The sequence below is a fragment of the Palaemon carinicauda genome, chromosome 30, assembly GCF_036898095.1.
Source record: "Palaemon carinicauda isolate YSFRI2023 chromosome 30, ASM3689809v2, whole genome shotgun sequence".
Classification (NCBI taxonomy): Eukaryota; Metazoa; Arthropoda; class Malacostraca; order Decapoda; family Palaemonidae; genus Palaemon; species Palaemon carinicauda.
Genome location: NC_090754.1, coordinates 66,312,791 through 66,335,241, shown reverse-complemented (window position 1 = coordinate 66,335,241; position 22,451 = coordinate 66,312,791). Strand labels below are relative to the sequence as shown.

General features: G+C 37.0%; 1 protein-coding gene across 2 annotated transcripts in view; it reads right to left on the bottom strand.

The window, feature by feature from the left end:
• The window catches only part of drn (doctor no), a 117,844-nt gene extending 98,258 nt beyond the window's left edge, over positions 1-19,586 (bottom strand). The window contains exon 1 of one of the 2 annotated variants that reach the window (XM_068353974.1): positions 19,474-19,586. The gene's annotated coding sequence lies outside the window, so the exon portion shown is untranslated. The remainder of the gene's footprint in view (positions 1-19,473) is intronic. The other variant, XM_068353975.1, reaches the window with a different exon arrangement.
• Between the last annotated feature and the right edge of the window lie 2,865 nt (positions 19,587-22,451).

Genomic DNA, 22,451 nt, shown 5'->3' with positions numbered 1-22,451 from the left:
CAGATTAACTTGGACTCGCCCAAACTCCCGCTCCTTAGCTCACAAGGATGGTGGGGTTGTAGACACAAGAAACTATCAAGCTTGAGCGAGAGACAAACCCCAGTCCGGCGATCGCCAGGCAGGGACGTTTTCGATAGGCCACCACAAACCTGAAATGAAATTTTTCCTAGCACTAATGAACTCTCCACTAATAAAACGGGCACTGAAATTCTCACCTCAAATCTCCCACTGAGAGACCTTGCTATGTAATGAATTACCAAAACTGGCATCTCTCCTGTTAAATTTTCCCACTTTTTTTTTTCATAAGTTTATAAACTTTTCAAACATTTCCCTCGTGCTACTGTACTTCCCTTTCAACGAAGTTACGTTTTAAACTGCTTATTACATCTTATCATTATACTACGAAAATAAACTAAACTATTGTGTATAAATAACCGAAAATTCTTTCACGGAGGCCTATGGTCTGCAAGACAAATATACGAGATCAGGCACAGGACAAAGAAATCTCCTAATTGACGAAGAATAAGGTGAATATTACAATGGCAAACTGTTAAAGGAAACAGAAAAAAAGGAATAATTAGAAAATATAGGAAACTGATTTACAAACAAGTGAGAGAGAGAGAGAGAGAGAGAGAGAGAGAGAGAGAGAGTTAAACCCACTCTACCTTTCTAAAGGACAAGCTTTACCCCTAAAGTGCTGAACTGAAACCCAGCCGCCTTCATTATTGGTGGAGGAGGAGGAGGAGGAGGAGGAGGAGGTAAAGGAGAGGTTAATCTCTATGGCCCAAACGTCAGCTGTTCTTCCTCCATACCAGAGTTCTTCTATCGTCACTCTCAATCTATGGGGAGAGGGGATCGGATCGATTACCACTCTTATCTTCCCCATTTATCAGTCATTTCTCTCTATGCCAAGCTAACCCCCCCCCCCTCTCTCTCTCTCTCTCTCTCTCTCTCTCTCTCAATATGAAAAGCCCCTTCTCTCTTTATATATATATATATATATATATATCTTTCTCTCCTTTCTCGAAATCCATAAAACACTATTGATAACCTCTAAAAAAAATCTTTTCAATCGGTGAACAAATGTAAAAATATAGATAACTTCATAAAAAATCATTTATATATATATATATATATCAGAAGTAAGCAATACACACACACACACACACACGTCCCCATCTCTTTTTCAAACTGGATGAGGCCAGTTGCAGGACGTTCAGGGGCCAAAAATTCCATGTGTGCACCGTGCAGGCGTGCTCATAATGGTACCATCTGCTTCACTGTCCACGGCTTGCAATTGCATATTCAACCAGAGGGTACCACAGGACTTTCGTCTGCCCAGTGGTGGGCTCCTACAACTGACGGATCAATAGAAATGTATCAATACATGTTTACAGAAAGAAAGAATACCACGATTGTTGTTATTGTTGGTACTGAAGCTGAAGCTGCTGTTGTTGTTGTTGTTGGTGCCTTCAAAAGCTTTCGCACTTCTCAAAAAGTGGCTTGTGAGTCTTTTATTAATAATTGCAAAGGTTAACAATGATCAAGAGAGAGATCGGAATAATGAGTCAAAAGAAGTTTACTTTACATGCACTTTAGTCCCACCTCTCTTATATTACCATTAATCGTGACTGTAAGAGTTGTAGATAGGTTAGCAACAATAAATATGAAGCAGCTTTCATAAAACATAAATAATTTAATAAATGTAGATTAAAAAAAAACAAAAACATTTCTATATTACTACATCTATCATGTCAGCAACTTGACACAAAAACTGCTGTACCGATTTTGACCAAACTTGGCAGTCATGTTAAGTATGAACCAATGATGAACCTGTAACATTTCTGATAAAGTACATCAAAGTACAAGTACGCAGCAGTATTTTGAAAATAATAGTTATGTCTAGTAAATGGCAAATGTCTAATTTATTTTTTGTTTGTGAACATCTCGCAAAAACTGCAGAACCAATTTCAACGAAACTTGTACACGTGGGATATGTTCCAAGGGCAAATCCACTAGATTTTGAATAAATCACATCAAAATACAAGTACGCAATAGACTTAAGAGCAAAATAAGACTGCTTGGAGTGGTGAGTGGTGATGAAGCATTCTCTCTAATGAGTGTCCCTCTAGTTTAGTCTGCTGTACGTGTATTTGGTCTCACTTTGCACGAACAGTTCCACCGTACTGTAGGCCCCTCTCATAATCATAATTATTATTATTATAAGCTAAGCTACGACCCTGAGGAAAATGACACTATAAGCCCAAGGGCTACAACAGGAAAAAATAGCAGTGAGGAAAGGAAATAAACAAGAGAAGCAATGAACAATTTTTAAAAAATTCACCAACAGTAACATTAAATTAGACCTTTCATATACTTACTATAAGTACTTCAACAAAAAAAAAAAAAAGATGAAGAGAAATAATATAGAATAGTATGTCAGTGTACCCTCACGCAAAAGAAGTTACTGTACCCATGACGGCGGAAGGACCATGATACAGAGGCTATGACATTACCGAAGACTAGAGAACAATGATTTGATTTTGGAGTGTCTTTCTCCTAGAAGAGCTGCTTACCATAGCTCAAGTATCTCTTCTACCCTTGCCAAGAGTAAAGTAGCCACTTTACAAGCACAAGTAAATATATAAAAATGGCGAAATAAAAATACCATCTAGAACGGCCGGCCACTGTGTGACCAAGGCACACAGTTGCTTCATTCTTCAATCCGAACCAAACCAAATTACCAATGAATTATGACAGGAAGACGGTACGTTTGGTTCGCCGGATGAGGATGTGCCCCCAGCGGAAACACGCTGGACTAACTCCATGACAGAATGTCCATTAGAAGTTCTTTGATATAATTAGGATTAAAATTTGGAAATAAAAAGGGAATTTAACAATACCCGATACAAATATACACCAGATTCATTGGACAACATTGTCGCTGCCACATTCATACAACTGGTGATTCATAGATGAACTTCCTGTACATTAAGTACATATTTGAGAGAGAGAGAGAGAGAGAGAGAGAGAGAGAGAGATTTCATTGGTCCGTCTATCAATAACAAGCAGTTATTCACCAATTTCCAGACATCCATGAAACTTCTTGAATGAAAAAACTCAAGAAACACCGCAGAAACTCAAGCTGATGCTAAGAGCAAGATGCAGTAAATGAAAGAAACAGAACATTAAAAGTGTTGAATGGCAGTTTCTGAAAAGATTCCAAACCATTTTAGGATTTTATATATATATATATAATATATATATATATATATATATATATATATATATATATATATATATATATCTATATATATATATATATATATATAAACTAACATGAGGTGGAAGAGTAACAGAGCCATTCATACTTAAAATGCTGGATCCTGAATGATCCCTCTGTGCAGCTGAACGTCTAAACATAATTTATACACGAAAGATAATCAGCAGCACGTCAAGCATCCCCAGAATACCCAAGACGTAGGTCTTGAGAAAACCTGTATAGTTCACACACATTTCATACTAACTGCAATGCCATTTATACATCCGGGCCTCTCTTTTTCATTTTGTCTTTCACAACAACAAGTCAGCCATTTCTAATGTAAGACTTCCTCTTAAGAAATATTTTATTTTTTCCCTCTTCTCCCTACTTGACCAAGCCATCTTCACAACCTTACCCGTCCCTAAGCTTCTCGTTTAGTCCTCTGTGCCGCTACATATGTCTTACCTGGCAATTCTTCTTACGTCACCATATTCTACAAACAGTTAATTTCAGCAAGCAAACAAATAAATACACGCGTTTATTCATAAGACACAAATACCCTTTAACATCGAATTCACTCTGCCTCGGGATCAGAGTCCCAAGGGTGAATCAACTTTTATGATAATAGTTTCTGATCGGCCAAGGATTCGAGCCCTGACCAAGACGAAACTGGGATTACCAGTGTGTTTGTTTGGGTACCAAATCTCAATAATATTAGCTCATTTCCTCATAATGACTTTTAAGAGCATGAGAACGGCAAAACATTGAAGGGTTTATAAACAAGCCTAAGAACAACAGAAAACCTCGCGAGTTTTGTGTGACTGGAAAGGCGATAATCCTAGGGGCAGATGGGAACATTCAACTTATTGGAGGGGCTGCTGTTTCTAAGGTCATCTAGCGCCTACAGGGGAAAATGTGTTTCGGTATTTTTCAAACAAAGGCAAGGGTACGGGAGACAAGATATTCGTAGAAAGAGAGAGAGAGAGAGAGAGAGAGAGAGAAGAGAGAGAGAGAGAGAGAGAGAGAGAGAGAGAGAGATTAATTCTTACGGAGTTCACATATCCAACTCAATCGCTTTTTCAACAAAATCGACAAAACAACTTGACGATCTAAAATCAGGTACGGAACATTCTTACATAGCTAAATGGGACCCACAGGGTCACATAAATTAGGAAGACCACCATAAACCAAAGTGTGATTACACCTTGCTTCTAATCAGAGGGAGCAGTGGCATAGGGTGAATTTATTCAATGGTTTCCACAACAAGATGATGCAGCACAACACAACTGTAAATCTAAGGCTTCAATGGAAATGTTGTTAATAAAGTATTTACTCCCCACCCCTTCCTACGATACCTCATGTCAAACAAATATCCATCATGTCTTTATCAAAATTATTCAGATGTGAGGTTGACTTATTTTGGGTAACGAGAATTACAAGGATTTTGGATATCTCAAAGACTTTTCAGTCCATTAGCGAAGATTCCATTTTTGATCTTGGGTTAAGCGAGCTAGTTTATACGTTTTAGAGTTTTTATGATTTGGTCAAACTTATTCTTGAACTCTTTTTTTCCGTGTTACCGTCTACTACATCCGCTGGAAGTTTGCTCCACGTATTTGCTATTTTGTATGTAAAGAAATTACCACATTGAGTGGTATATCTTTTTCCAATTTGTATCCGTTACCTGTGTGTGTGTGAGAGAGAGAGAGAGAGAGAGAGAGAGAGAGAGATTTTAGGTTGCCATTGCCAGATACGCCAGGTCTGTGCCCTCAAACAATGCGGAGGTGACTTGGCATTAAGTTGAGAACAGAGAGATACTTGGTACACAAGAGCAGCTGGTAAAATAAAAACAAAAAGTAAACGATACTTTCTTCACAAAGAAAAAAAAATAAATAAAAATAGCTAATAATAGATATTCTTAAAAGTATTTTTTCATGAAAATAAATATCCCTTTAGATGTCGGCTTCCTCCCAAAACTGAGGAAGTACCATGGTAGATAGATAGATTTTCCATTTTCAAATATTAACGTGTTTTTCCTAAATATACAAGCCCAAACACTAAAACTAATAACGATACTTGGTAATAAAAAAGTACTTACAAGTAAACAAAGAGAAAAACAATAATTAAACAACATTATACCCAAACCGGATCCCACTATTAACCCTTAAATTGGAAACATTTTCGTACTTCCTGAAAATGAAGGCCCTTTCTATAAAATACGTCTTTAACAGTCTCTACCCATCCAATCCTTGCCAGGTGTTCTTCTACTTCTACCTTATAAAACCAAAAACTTCTGGCAAGACTGATCCCCTTTAACATGCCCACTCATTTTTCCTCTTCTATAAACACACATTCACATCTCTCAATATCAGCTCTTCTAACACCTAATATACTAATTCGTTTCACCAGCTACAAAACCATTTTCCTTCTTTGCACAGACAATCTTCAATCCCATAAAGGAGAGTGGGCTCAACCAAACCTTCATACATACCAGCTTCTTTCCAATCTTAAACTAAAATATTTCCGTCTTTCTCGTTTTGCCTCTAACCTCATCTCGATTGCATTCTTTATATTCATTTTGAAATACTTGTGGGAATCAAAACTTGTGCACAAAAAAAAAAAAAAAAAAAAAAAAACAACTTTATAAAACAAAGGCATCGTTAACCCACTATCCATATCTATAATCCCTCGCACTAAACTTCCTGGTGTATCAATAACTACGTAAGTTCAATCTCGACTGTTTCCTATTGCAAAAACTTTCAAACTCTATTCCACAAATGAGCCATTGCATCATCTTTCCCTTCTCTGAGCAACTGCACCCTTCTCTACATAAAACCTTTGAACAATCTCCATCTGGCATCTCTATCTAGTAGACTAGTGTACGCGACCAGTCAAAAATGACGGCTAAAGGGATAACGTTCACTCACCAGGGCATGACTACTCTCTCTCTCTCTCCTCTACTCGAGTGACAGGTATGAAGCAATTATATGAGTTTGAAAGTAATTGGGAAAAAGTGATCTCCCCTATATTATAAAGAGCAACTCTCTCTCTCTCTCTCTCTCTCTCTCTCTATCTATATATATATATATATATATAGAGAGAGAGAGAGAGAGAGAGAGAGAGAGAGAGAGAGAGAGTTGCTCTTTATAATATAGGGGAGATCACTTTTTCCCAATTACTTTCAAACTCATATAACTGCTTCATACCAATTATACTGTTGTTCGTAAACTGTAAACCATATGGGTGTTTCAACACGAGCTAAAATTCCCTCTCTCAGATCTTATTACGCAATTAACACTGCATTAGCTTTAACGAGGAACTCGTCGGAATTCCGTAAACAAGGCACTAATACAAACATGTGCGCAAAATTAAAGATCCGACGGATAAGTCGCAACAACATAAATTTCGAGATTAAAATAAATAGTTCAATATTCGAGAGTGTAACGGCACTAGAAAACATCTAAACCTAACGTTCCCCTATAACACATCTTATGACGACGTATCCCTCTTCAATGGGGGAGGGTGACGTCCTCCTGCAAGCATCCACCCCCTTCTGCTAAAATGAACCAGGAAGCCGAGTTCTTAGTCATCGCACATTGAAGAACTTCTGAACAAAGAAAAACTCCATTAACCACAGACGAAAAAAAAATAGACTCGCTCCCAAGAAAAGTATGTGAAGGCACATGACCAAGAACTATCATGCCAGAACAAAAATGATTAAGAACAGAATAATGTATGAATCACCGCAATAAATAAAAACCCCGGGATAGGAAACAAAATTGGGCCAGGATGATGCTCTCGTTCAAAAAGGGAAAAAATCCCTCGCAATAATAATCGGCTAAACAATTACATGCGTCGCGAAACAAGAAGGTCGATCCTCCCTCGGCAAGACAGTCCTCACCTGAACCGTAAACAAGCCAGGAGCTAAGACCAATGCAACATGCAATGGCGTCGTTGGCACGGGCCGAAGGCTTCTTTAAGGTGATGGTAGTTCGGTTTCGAATATAACTGCATGGCCTGTCGAATGCCTTGGAATATATACGATAAAAGGACAGTGAAGATTATGTAGAGAGTAGGGGTCCCCTGCAGTATAGGACCAGAATAGCAGCCCTAAAAGTAAATCAAAAGGAACCGATGTCAAGAATAGCACAAATGTGGCTGCCTTCAAGAAAAACCTAAAGACTTATCTTTTTAGAAAGTGTTATAATAGTGACCTGAAAACTATTAAACCTGAATACAAATGCTAGCGAAATAACTGATAACGATACAGAGCAAAATATTAACTGGAAAGGAATTATTTTTTCATACACCAAGGCCCGCCTGAACAGACCTTTAGTGTTTGATGGAGGGCGAGAAATAAACCTCTAAAAGTAAGTAAGTAAAACAATAACTTTGATTCATTCACTAACAACACTACTCCTTAGATAAGAGGACGCAATAATGCTGCTACATTCTCACAACTTATTTAGTCTCGTCTCTTATTCACTTGACTCTTCAATACCAGTCGTCTGGCCACCTCGGACAACTTATGCACACCCCTAATCAAGATTGAATAGAAAAGTAGAAGAAAAGAAACCGGATAAAGTAGAAGAAAAGAAACGGGATAAAGTAGAAGAAAAGAAACGGGATAAAGTAGAAGAAAAGAAACGGGATAAACTAAAGAAATCGTGTGGCGTCTTGGGAGCCTCGTGTGCTTTAAGTCTCGAAAATACCACACGACACGTGGTTTTCTTGCACAACAACTAACAGGCTTTGCATTATAACCGTTGGCTCTTAACTTATAACAAATTATACTTGGTCCTACTCCTTAACTGTAATTCACATGTGGCGCACAGGGCACAGTTGTCACAACTCACACATGGCCGTTGATTTTTTACATCTTTCCTCTTGGTAACGGTAGAAGAGACTCTTAGCTATGGTAAGCAACTCTACTAGGAAAAGGGCAATCCAAAATCAAACCATTGTTCTCTAGTCTTGGGGTAGTGACATAGCCTTTGACTTTCTTGGATTAGAGTTCTCTTGCTTGAGGGTACACTTGGGCACATTATTCTATCTCATTTCTCTTTTGCTTGTATTGTTAAAGTTTTTTATAGTTTACATAGGAAATATTTATGTTGTTACTGTTCTTAAAATATTTAATTTGTCCTTGTTTCCTTTCCTCACCGGGCTATTTATTCTCTGTTGGAGCCCTAGGGCTTAAAGTATCCTGCTTTTCCAACTAGGGTTGAAGCTTAGCAAGTAACAATAACAAAAATAATGATAATAACAATAATAATAATAATCCTAACCATAAAAATAATAATAATACATTAATAATAATACATCCTCCGACTTCTAACAAATCAGAACGTCTTCCTTAACTTTTAACTCACACATGACCTTTGACTTGCAACCACTCGCATATGGCACTTAACTTGAAAACAACTCACAAATAACCCATAATTAGTAACGATATTCGTATGGCCCTCGCCTTGTAACAATTACTATACGTCTTATAACTTTTCACCAGCTCTCATATGGGGTCTGGAAGTACACCAGAAATATTAAGTGGCTATTATTTGAACAGCAATATCTACATGGTTCTGACGTGTGCCAGAAGTCCCACGGGGCCTTCGACGTGTGCCAACATTACCACATGAAAATTTCGTAGCAATTACGTGACACCTGTTACAACTAAAAAAGGTATCGACACCCTGTGGCAATAACACGCTGAACTAGCGTAATACATTCACAAGACAAATTCCATTTTTTTTTAACTTTCCTACTAGCATTTACCCGAAGAAACCCTAATCTGCCAAAGGAAAACTAAATTAATAAATCATCTATCGACACGATTTGCAATCAGCTATTTCCCTATCAAGAAATAGTTATATTATGATGAACAGATCCAATTACTTGTCAGCCAGCCAAGGGTACTGCAGAAACGGGATAAAGTCTATGGGGGGAAAGGGAGAAGAGTTGATTTGGAGGATGACATAGCAGAAATATTTACACTTTTTTTTTTTTTGAAAAAGGTTTACCACCACTAGTACAATTATTTCCCCATACCACGAATAATTATTTGTATTTTCCGAGTATTTCAAATAGGATATTCGGAAATCAAATGGTTAAATAAAATGAAAACTACGAGCGAGAGAGAGAGAGAGAGAGAAGAGAGAGAGAGAGAGAGAATGACCTTTATCTTATGCCAAATTCTAAGTTTACCAACGACATCCAAACACTCAAGAAAGTCGCACAATCTCCTGCTGTAAACAACGTAATAAATAAATAATTATATATATATATATATATATATACTGTATATATATATGTATATATATGTATATATATATATATATATATATAGTATGATTACCCCACATTATCAATATCACAAAATTCATAAAAGAACAAAGTGAGAGGTGTAACTTATTTCTCTCGAGCAATGCAAGGAAGCTAGATTCTATGAAGATAAAAGGGGGAGGGAAATACAGGTATAAATTTCAAATAATATTAAATTGAGGAGAGAGAGAGAGAGAGAGAGAGAGAGAGAGAGAGAGAGAGACCCCATCCTGATGACCACCCTTTTTCGCAATGAATACACATTAAACGAACCCACAAATATCCAAGATGATAAACACCATTCTATAGACCTTGATAAACACAACCGAGATATTGACACGTACATTTACTAATTCGCATTGCAGGTGTTTATCAGCGCTCAAGTTTGCATTGCAAGATGCTGATTTTGAGGCGTGCTTCTCCACTTCACAAGAATGTTAACATCGCTATGTACGAGTGCGTGTGTGAATGTGACTCGAAAGGCACATTGGAAAGGAAATGCCTGGATATACCGGAGTACGTTGAAAGAACCTGCAACGTAGAAAGAAATGGTGTGCGTAGGGGATTGAACTTGCGCTGAGCATTCTGCGTACAGGAGGTATCAACTTGTGTAAGTCGTAATGAGCATGGGGTTCATGCAAGAGTCAATAAGTAGAGATTTGAACGTGGCAGTGACTCCTGTGTTCCCTTATCTCTGCTATGCCAAGGGAGGCACACATACCCTTATCTCTGCTATGCTAAGGGAGGCACACATACCCTTATCTCTGCTATGCTAAGGGAGGCACACATACCCTTATCTCTGCTATGCTAAGGGAGGCACACATACCCTTATCTCTGCTATGCTAAGGGAGGCACACATACCCTTATCTCTGCTATGCTAAGGGAGGCACACATACATAAAATACACTATGTTTAAACATATATACACACGCCATAAACAGACGCGAGTGGAAGATGTCTGAGGCCTTTGTCCTGCAGTAACTAGTTACAGATGATGATGATTTGTGTATGTATGCATGGACTTAACATATATGCGTGCATAAAATTCCAAAATTTCGTTTTTGGTGGTAACATTCGTTCCGTGCAAATCATCTCCCATAAGTTGTATATCAAATTGATTTAGAAACTTTCTATTTACACACCTGCGTGAGGGTGCGTGAGCAATTAAAAGCGAGCGCGAGGGCACATAGAAAAGTGAATGTGATCATGAAACGGCTTCTGACGCCTCCTCCCTCAATCCGAGATCACACGAACTCTTGAATTATTACTATCGTCATCATTACAATTATTATCATTACTAGCTAAGCTACAGCCCTAGTTGGAAAATCATTATGCTACAAGCAAAAGGGTTCCAACAGGGAAATATAGCAAGGCGAGGAAAGAAAACAAGGAATTAAACAAACTACAAGAGAAGTAATGAACACTGAAAATAGAATATTCTAGGAACAGAAACAACATTAGAATAGATCTTTCATATATAACTATAAAAACTTCAAAACAACAAGAGTTAGAGAACTAAGAGTGGTGCGCCCTAGTGTACCCTCAAGCGAGAGAGATATACTCTGCTTCTCTCCCCCTTCAGCTGCCAGCACAAAGCCTTCTGTCTGTCTCCCTGATGATTATATCAATCTGCTTGCCTGTGTGTACACAAAGCACAGTTTCAATCTGTGCCTCTTCTTGAACGCATAATAAGCAACACACTCTCCCCTCCCCCTCTCACCTCTATAAGCACCGTATTCTTTTACCTGCAAATGTTCTTTTGCTTTACTTTAAAGGTTGTTTTTCTGGTCCTATACTGCAAAGGAAACCTACTCTCTAAAGGACCTTTCCTAATTCATTTTATCGTATACAGTACAAGGCATTCGGCATTTCACACCGCAAATTCCTCATTTGCCGTCAAATTACAGTATCGAAACACTTTGAAAACAAGAAAGTCGTCAGTTTCCTCTTGAAAACCTTAATATCTTCAGTCTTTCGGTAACCAAGTGAGTGGTATATCAGGCCTCTCTCCCCTCCTCTCTCTCTCTCTCTCTCTCTCTCTCTCTCTCTCTCAACCCTTTCACGGTACTCTAGGAAAAGACGTCTCGACCCTTTGTCTCGACTTCCTCCACGGTCTCTTAAACTTCGACGTCTGTAGAAAACACCGTAACCCCATTCCTCTCTCAGTCCGTCTCACTTAAAACGCAAAAATCTTACTGCTGCCCCCCTTTTTAGCTTTCTTCGCGTTTAGGATAGATAGGGAGTCCCATACATCAAGAAGTAAAGAAGGTAAAACTTTTCACCTTGGTAGTAATTACTCGATACTGACCCTAATTTCCTGCCCTAAACAGCTGTTTGTAGACGTAGACTTCGACGATTACTGTTCTTATATGTGACTTTACCGTCATTGGGATCATTAAACCGTTTATTTCCATCTCTCTCTCTCTCTCTCTCTCTCTCTCTCTCTCTTGTTCTTCTTCACTGTTAGTGTTAGATGTCTATTAATTTTTTCTGAGAGAGAGAGAGAGAGAGTGAGAGAGAGAGGAGAGAGAGAGAGAGAGAGAGATTAAACAAAAATGTGTTGTGTATATATGATTTTTAACAGCGTTCAACGAGTTGAAAGACAATTAAAGTTTAAAAATCTCATTTCATATCAACAAACCACAGCGGCTGGTTCGCCCATACACTCCCCTAAAGGCTCCCCAGCACCCTCCCCTATCGAATTACCTCCTCCCGAGTAAGCCCCCCCCCCCCCCAACTACTCTAGCATTACCAGCCCACGACAATCAACACGGATCGATATAAAACATTTCCTAGGGGAGCCCTTGGGAGCAACGCCACGGAAACATCAATCGATAAATAATCGATGAGAAGAAATAAAAAAAACTGAAGGGGATCAATGAATTACCTGTTTACAGAGAGAGAGAGAGAGAGAGAGAGAGAGAGAGAGAGAGAGAGATTCATTTGCCTATATGAAGCTATACTTCATTATCAGATCACGTCTTAAGAGAAGTTTTTTTCCCTTATCCAACTGCTACTAACAATAGTTGAGTAGCAACCACAAGAGACGGGGGGTGTTGAGAGAGAGAGAGAGAGAGAGAGAGAGAGAGAGAGAGCCAGGCTGGCAGATAGGCTGAAAATTCCCCTCATTTAGCCGTCTTCCCCTCCCATACCACCACGGGGTCAATGACTGGAGAGGGTAACAACGCGGGGAGAGAGAGAGAGAGAGAGAGAGAGAGAGAGAGAGAGAGAAGAGAGAGAGCGGGTGTAGGTAAGTCTGCGAAGAAGCTTTGATTTTTATCGAATTCCTATATTTTCTGAACTCGACTTCCAGCGTTTAGGTGAATCAGAATCCTTGTTATATATATACTGTATATGTGTTAATCTTAGCAGCTTTTTAAATCATATCATAAATAAAAACTTACAACATACATAGAAACCCCCTACAAAAGTAATTATATACTCATTTCCTAATGAATCTAAATATAAGATCACACCAACAAAATAATAGATTAATAAGATTTAAACCCCCCAACCAAACCAAACCCATCTTTTCCCCAACCGGAACCGACAGGAAATTGTAATCACCAAAAATCCCGGTGGATCGTACCAACTACCACGGACGATGCTAGCATCCTTCGAAACGGATGACGTGTTGCTGGTGGTGTCGACTAGCCCCACAGCCTACTTTGAAGGTCACTGACCTATGACAAGGACAACGCCCTGGGATTTGGAATCCGTGAGGAGCAGCACATAAAAGAAATCTGGGGAGTTCTCACAAATCCCGCGGAGAAGCTTAATAACGGTCTCAAACGTTGGTAACTTTGAAGCAGTTAAACGTTAAAATAAAACAAAGAAAGAAACCGGAAAAGGCGATGACACCCTCGCTCCACCCGGGGGCCTCCTCCGGCCCCTCCCCCATCCCAGTGGAGATTTAGTAACACTACACCTCCCCCCCAAACCCCCCGCACAATAGAAATATAAGATTGGGAAGGGGGAGGAGGAGGAGGTAAGGCACGTGCAACATTGGTGATATTTATACATTTGTATAAACAAGGACACTCAGTCAATATATACATACTATTATATATATATATATATATATATATATATATATATATATATATATATATATATATATATATATATATATATATTAATGTGTGAAACTTAAAAATGTTTGATACTACAAAAATTCAAAACATTATTGGCAGAGAAAAATCAAGGCAAGATAACCTTTGGATAGAATTCCTACACCAATATTTATTTTTTTTCTTATAACAGTAAAAATAACAGATTTGGGACAGCTTAAAAGCTCAGCTGTTGCACAAACCCTTCCATAAGCGGCCTGACTTTAAACTCCAAATAACCTCTAAAAAACACCAAAAGCTGTAAACCACAAAAGCATCATCATCTAACCGATCGATACATGCTTAACTCTTCACTTCCATAAACGGAAATTCGAAACTAAAAGAAAAAAAAAAAGAAGAAAGCAACAATCAATGGAGACATTATTATGCATGGCATTCACCTCGACCCGCATATGGCAATACTCCATGGTGGGATTACACCCCTCCCCCAAACAAGCTCCCAGAAGTGACGTCACAAAAAACAGCTGATGGACGCCACGTGAGGGGTGGATGATTGCGGGGAGTCAGTAGGGAAAGGGGGGGGGGGGGGAGGTGAAGGGGGAGAGATGGGAGGAGATACACAGCACTGACTGGAAGGCGTATGTATTTAAATGAGACGAACGCCACAATGCAAGGGTTTACGTAAAGGTGCAAAATGTGTCTGAAAGTCGACGTTAACACATTTTCTTTTAGTTTATACAACATATATCTCCATATAATCCCCCTTACGATGTACTACATTTTTTTTTTAACGAAAGTGAACTAAGACAAAACCTAACAATATTTATAATTTAAGTGAACTTGTACAGACGACGACCACGATATGAAAGAATGCATACTACAGTTAACTTTAACTTGGGGACAATCTGAAGAGATCTGGCTGTTGGAACAACGCCAACACCCAGGACCGTCTCATAAACAAAAGAACGGTTTCTACATTGTTCTTGGGGGTTAACCTGATATTAAATGAGGATATACAATCTTTTCTCGACATTCTCGTCCGTACCTGTACGTACAACGAAACAATATTAAATGAAATAAGAACCCAACGATATAACAACGTCCCCACCAACCCATTCGCCATTTTGGATCTTACTCCAGAGTCTCCAGTATCGAGACTCCAAGAGTCGTACGGTTGGCAACCATACCCTACCGGCAGTAATAGAGCCAAACTCTTGTACGATACTGTCGATAAAGTACAGTAGTGTTGCCAGGTACGGGAATTTATTCCTAGATTTGGGGATTTTCGGTGACTGATGGGGATAATCTGTACAAAGTTCTATGAAGAAACAAAGATGAGCGAGCCTTTATATTATTGGAATTTGTTTGTTTGTACTTATATGAAGTATATTGAGTAATTTCTATATTAATAAAACCTACGTGATCAAGACAGAAGAGAATATATATAAGGAAATTGGGATTTTTTAGGCTGTTTTGGGGATATTTAGGTTGTTTTGGGGATTTTTTATACTAACCAATCTGGCAACGCTGCAGTACAGTAGTAATACATTAAAAAGTGCAAAGAAAACACAAACAGTACACCACCAGAGAAGGAAGGATACATCTATGGCAATGCAAAACTTGACAAAAGATGGATTTGAATGCTAATCGTAACCCAACTAGATATCTAACGGTTTAAATCTCACAAGCACAATGCAGTCATGGAGCACGTTAAATTTTAATGACTAACGAGAAAGAAAAAAAAAGAAGTTTCTGCTTAGCAAAGGAAAACAACTACTTGCATATGGTGGGATTTCCCGACTGTCAATAAATTGCTACAATAATATTTTTAACAGCATAATACACACATTAATACTCCAAGGTTGAAAAACCATCATAAACCCATAATATTGCAAGTCTACAAATATCCTCCATGCGGTTTTCAGAATAGGTTACCATGGTAACAACAGATATGTTTTGCTGCTGCTCAAAGGTTGACGAGTACAAGATTAAAAGGAGGGAATTTCGAAGAATCATTGGATTTCCCACTTCCCTCGAACTTGGGCAGGGCTGGGTCGGGGATTTCGCTGGGAATGTATAAGGAAAGATTTTGTTAAGGAAAATCACGGGAGCACTGTGGCTAAATCATTTACTAGGTTAGTATTGTATCAAATTAACCAAATTGTTTGCTATAATTACCGTATTTCGTTAAAATAAGGAGAGCATGGATGATAAAATTATTACCAGCAAAGGTACAGCCCAAGTTAGAAAAGCTGGAAGCTACAAGCCCCAAGGCTCCCCAACAGGGAAAGTAGCGCCCCCCCCCCCACAAAAAAAAAAAAAAAAAAACATGTATAAAAAGCAGCCACGGAAAAAATTCTAAAACCTCCAGGAATCAACAAAATCAGAAAAACATAAACTTTTAAATTTGATGCCACACAGGTGTTACAACTATTTTCATTATCCCAAAAGCAAATTTGCCTCTACTTTTACTTGAAACAAAAGATCAAACCACCAACTGGCAACATTGATAATTTTTGGATCTAAAGTTAACAATGAAAATACAAACATTTACCAGTTTATCATCATTATTACTAGTTACACTACAACCCTAGTTGGAAAAGCAGGGTGCTACAATCCCAAGGGCCCAGCAGGGATAAACAGCCCAGTAAGGAAAGAAAAATATACTAAAAGAGGAGTAATGAACAATCAAAATAAATATCTGAAGAAGAGTAACAACACTAAAATAGATCCCTCATATACTTCAAACTATGAAGCAAATATTTCTCTAACACAAGAAGGCTCCAATTTAATGCTTCCCTATGCCATGAAGCCTTGTTTAAAAACATCAGCAATACCCAACATTGAGAATAATTTCCATGATACAGACAAGATTGAAAAACTTCTTGATCAATAACCTTGAACAATGTCCACTTGCTTCTGTTTAAAAATATCGATAACTAATGAATGTTTACAAAGTATCCTCTGCTAAAAAAATTGACAAATTTTGAATGGTACGCACCACCAACGTAAACACCTAAAGAAAAAAAAAACAATGATTTACTCTCAAATTTAAAAACATTATTCATACTAAAATTGGATAAGCAATCAGGTTTAACACAGATATGCCATTAATCTGTTACAACACAAGAATTTTCTCCTTCACAAATATATTCCATAAGTCATAAAACCTTATATTATGCCAGATATGACATTTACAACACTAAAACTAAATAAAAATAATGCTTAGGAAAAAAAAGATAAGAAATCTGGGAGACATCCCAATAAATATAGCGTTAATGACAAGTGGGTCACAATATCTACTGTAGTAAGAATTTGTGAACTAAATATATTACCGGATTGTAACTTGCCACTATAATGAAGTAAGAATTACTAATATCACCTCAGAAATATTGCTTTCGTAAAGAAATACCCGAAAGAACGTTTTGTTTAGAAACTTACGTTTAACCGACTTATTACTAGGAATGATTACTGCAGCTAATTCTATAACGCCCTAACCAAATAAAACTAAAATATTTACCAAACAAAATAAGCTGAAGAATAAGATTGATGAAAGGACTATGTGCTGATTGAACTAGTGTACACATTCTGTTTGTTAATGCTAAAATGAATTTTAGCTGTGACTAATAAAATTATCGGAACTGGACGTTCAAATTTTCAAGAGAACTGCTACACATTATGCAGCCATGACTGTATAACAAACTCCCACTAGACATCCAAAGGACTGATGATGTACAGGCTTTCAAATGTCTGACTTTGTTGTTTGTGAAATGCTCTGGTAGCACAGATTTCACAATCCAAGCAGAATAAGTTATGTGATCCTATAGTTATTTAAAGGATGTGAATGATAAAATCTTGTAGATCCTACAGGGCAAGAGCTGTTCCCAGGTATGATGGGATAAGTAAAACAGCTCTTAAAGTAAGTAAATGGTTGGATGGAATCCAGGATATACTATACACTACATGTAATGCCACTGAACTTGAAGGATTTAGCTTAAGATACGTACCTTAATCAGAAGCAGACTAATATGTACTACCCAATCATGCTGACGGTATGAATAGCAGCAACAAACTTTAAGTTCCGAAACATCTTCTGACGTATTACAAAACCATAAACAGGTAGTCGTCGTCTAAAATTTTGTATTAAATAATTGTAAAAAGATGTATAACACTAACAGAGGTTCCTTCAGTAATCCCTCAACAAACAAAACATCCCTTATGTTTATATAGCAGATTTTACCTTTATTCCTGCCCAATAACAACCTGATATCATCAAAACCAAAGAGTAGAAGCCACTGGTAATGTTCTTTTCAATCTGTATTCAACATGCCAACGGTAAAAGTTATCGTTAAGAAGCCAGTTTCAATATATAACAATGCCTTAAATCTCAAAACACTAATGGCCATATTTCTTCATGTTCACAACTTTTTTTTTTTATAACTACAGATATTATAGTTGTGTACACACTGCGAGAAAAATAATTTACCTATTCCAACACTGTCTTAATCAACCTTCACTAAACTAACCTGCGGGATCTTGCCGTATCTATCAAAGGGCCTAACTTAACATAGAGGACAGGTCCTAGACTAACCTAACAAAGGGGCGAAATCTTACCCTGACCTAAAACATGGATTGGGTCCCGAACTTAACGAAGGGTCTAGGTCTTGAATTAAAACAGGGCTCAAGTCCTAAAAAGGTATGAATCATGCCATCTATACTGGTATAGCTAGTTTCTTTTAAGATACGGGACCTTTTCAGCAATTTGAAATAGAGATACGGGACCTTTTCAGCAATTTGAAATAGAGATACGGGACCTTTTCAGCAATTTGAAATAGAGATACGGGACCTTTTCAGCAATTTGAAATAGAGATACGGGACCTTTTCAGCAATTTGAAATAGAGATACGGGACCTTTTCAGCAATTTGAAATAAAGGCAAGAACAGCATCTTCAAGCGCACTTTCGCAATAGGTAACCTTATGCCAGGATTAACTTCACAAATTATCAAAAAAGTTTCGAGACTAATTTCGTTTCAACATGGAACCTACTAATGTAATAAAAGTCCACCTTTGGGTGGTTCACTATAATTAACGATAGTGCAATTTCACTTACTGATAAACTGGGATATTCACGGTTTAACTTCTTGGTTTTTCCTTTCAATAACCTAACATGATTGAATTTATCTGCAGTCCTCCCAAATCTATTCATATGTTATTTACAAATTGCACCTTACCCTGAGGCTGTATTTTAGAGACTTATAAACTTAGCACAAATAAAATTTAAAATATAGAAAGAAAATTGAATTAAAACTATAATTCAGGTAATATTTCAAAAACCAGAGAGCACGCTAAGGGAGGTCTAATTCCCTATATATTTACACGTATAAAAATAAATAAAAATATCAATAGTCCTTAAGATCACTTGATTATCTTAATGACTATTGATATTTTCATTTATTTATATTTATTTCAAATTGATAGACCTAACCTACAAATAGCCTACCGCCCCGTGAGCCGAACCCTGAACTCTTACGTAAAACAATTTCGACAAAAACCCAACTAAAATAGCCATACCATTCACAGAGGCTTTTCATTTTAAAAAAATAAATGAAAGAAATTGGACGGTCAGACGCCAACACAAAGCGACGGCAAATAGGTCCCCCCAAAAACAGCTGATCTGCAAAATGGCGTCTTCCATGAAGGTCCTCGTAGTCATCGTTCTCATATTTCTCTTCTCGCTCTTCCCAATGTCTAAAAATCCCCCATGCGCACATATTCACATATCTATTATCATAAAGCAACAAACGCATCTCAGGATCTTACCAGATTTGATGAATATAACACAAAAAATCCGGAGGCGAAGGGGAACTTCCTTCGACAAACTGATAATAACAATACACAAGAACTGTTGTGGGTCACGTGACTGAAAACTGAACGTTGATTGGTCAATCAAGTCATTTAAGCCAAATGGTTTTCTATGGCTCTTCAAAGGGGAGACTATTATAAATACTAAGTTATCATTCCTTCATTTGCTATATCTGTGTATTCTATTTAACATATTAAAAGTAAAAGTAAAAGTATATAGGTTAACTATTGATTGGTCAATCAAGTCATTTAGGCCCAATGGTTTTCTGTGGCTCTTCACAGGGGAGACTATTATAAATATAAAGTTATCATTCCTTCATTTGCAATATGTGTGTATTCTATTTAACATATTAAAAGTAAAAGTAAAAGTATATAGGTTAACTATTGATTGGTCAATCAAGTCATTTAGGCCCAATGGTTTTCTGTGGCTCTTCACAGGGGAGACTATTATAAATCCTAAGTTATCATTCCTTCATTTGCAATATCTCTGTATTCTATTTAACATATTATTTTCTTGATTTTCTTTTAGTCTGCTTATATAGGTTAACTATTGGTTGGTCAATCAAGTCATTTAGGCCCAGTGGTTTTCTATGGCTCTTCACAGGGGAGACTATTATAAATCCTAAGTTATCATTCCTTCATTTGCAATATTTGTATTCTATTTAACATATTATTTTCTTTTTGTCTGCTTATATAGGTTAACTATTGATTGGTCAATCAAGTCATTTAGGCCCAATGGTTTTCTGTGGCTCTTAACAGGGGAGACTATTATAAATCCTAAGTTATCATTCTTTCATAAGCAGTAAATGTGTATTCTGTTTAACATATTATTTTCTTAAAGTCTGCTTATATAGGTTAATTATAGTAATTACAAAATTATGAGTATGGCTAGAATATTGCAATTTTATGTACTGTTCTCTGTAAAATCCCAATCAGTTGTTTTAGCAATAATGACTTTAGCTTTATAATTTGAATAGTTTGTCATCTTATGATATGATTAAGATTACTATGAGAATCACTCCCAACCTTCTAATTGTTATCAGTAAGTGAGTAATCAAAACAGCAGCAAAAAGCAAATAAAAATAATGATATTGGTGTCTTTAAGAAACATCTCATGTCCCTTTTTCATAAACATTAAACTGCTAGAAAAACCCTTGGTCATGTTCATTTAAAGAAAAATTTACTCCTCTGATATGGAAACGTTAGAAATACGCAAACACCAATATTTACTAATATTGCATTTGACTCGAAAGATTTTGGTTATCATTAATCAGGTCAATATGTTTAATGTACAGAATTAAGCCTAACATCATTTCTGTAGATTTTGGTATAGTTTGCAAGACTCATTGCATACACCTAGGTTTACTCATGTGCCATAAACATTAGTACTTTTTTTTTTTCAAGTTTTGGACAACACTTCCATAAATCTTAAATGTAATTTTAGAAGAATTATTACATTACAGATAATCATATATGTGGTCTGTATATGGGCATATTTTGTATTAGCATGTAGGTCCTACTATTCTGGTAGTTTTTCTTTTTTCTTTAGCATTCCATGCAGTTTCTCAAATGGGTTAGATGTTTAATGTTGGACTAAGTTTTACCCCCATGTTCGTAGGTATAGGAAATGAAGTATGGAAATTAAAGAGATTAATACTTTCGAAAAATAATATACTTCACATTTGAAATTTTAGAGCTTACAAAATGCTGTTTTAAAGTTCTATATTTTGTTTTGTCAACTTTTAAATAATGGGTAGGCCTATGCTTCATCTACATATTTTATAGTTATTCAGTAGTGTTGCTCACAGCTTCTAATCTTCATTGGTAAATAATGTACAAATGAAATCTACATATATAAATAAATAAGCATATAAAAGATAGATTTGTATTGGTTACTCCATTGATGGATTTTTATTCCCTTTAACACCTCACCATATATATGTGCGTCCGTAGAGCAAGGACCTGGGTTGCAGTAAGGCTAGTTTAATCTCAAAGATTTACCTTGAGTTTCTCTTCTGGAAAAGTTTTACAAAACAAGAGATTAGTGCACCAAACTTCCAACAGGGCTTCACAAGGTACTAAAAAGGTTGTAGGACCCAGGCCTACATTGCTGAGAACTATTTAGCATGAAGTAGATGATGAATGGAGAAGTATTGATTTAAAAGCTCAAGATGGAGATGACAGGCAAAATCTAACCGAGGCCCTTTGCGACAGTAGGCATAGGAGATGATATGTAAATTCTTTAAAATGAATTCATTATAAATACAATGATAAAATAATGTAAAACCATTATTTTTTAAAACACTGTGTCTTAGTGATATACAATAGTTATAACTAACCTAATAAATAATCTAAGATTAATTGCTACATTTCCCAGAAACAAAATAAAAACTCTTATTCATATCATCACCATCTCCTCCTACACCTATTGACACAAAAGGCATTGGTTAGATTTTGCCAGTCGTCACTATCTTGAGTTTTTAAATCAATAGTCTCCATTCATCTTCTACTTATTCATATATTCATTGAATTTTATTCAAATATTCTACTTGCTCTCATCCACATATCAAACCAAGTATTTATATATGAAGACAGCAAGTGACTGAGAGAGAGAGAGAGAGAGAGAGAGAGAGAGAGAGAGAGAGAGAGAGAGAGAGAGAGAGAGAGAGAGAGAGAGAGAGAGAGAGAGAGAGAGAGAGAAACACATTACACACACACAGGTTGAGACAGACAGTGATTCACAGGCAGAAACAGACAATGCAAAGAAAGCAATGGCAGTAAAGCATGTGAGAGTTATTATAATAACATAAATATAAATACAAAGCAGGCAATGATTACTGCATTTAAAGTTCAGGCCGCAGGACCACAGATGTGAGTGGCATTTGGTAATCGAGTATTAGTTTAAAGGGCGCTCATGAATGGCAGGGACAAGGGAC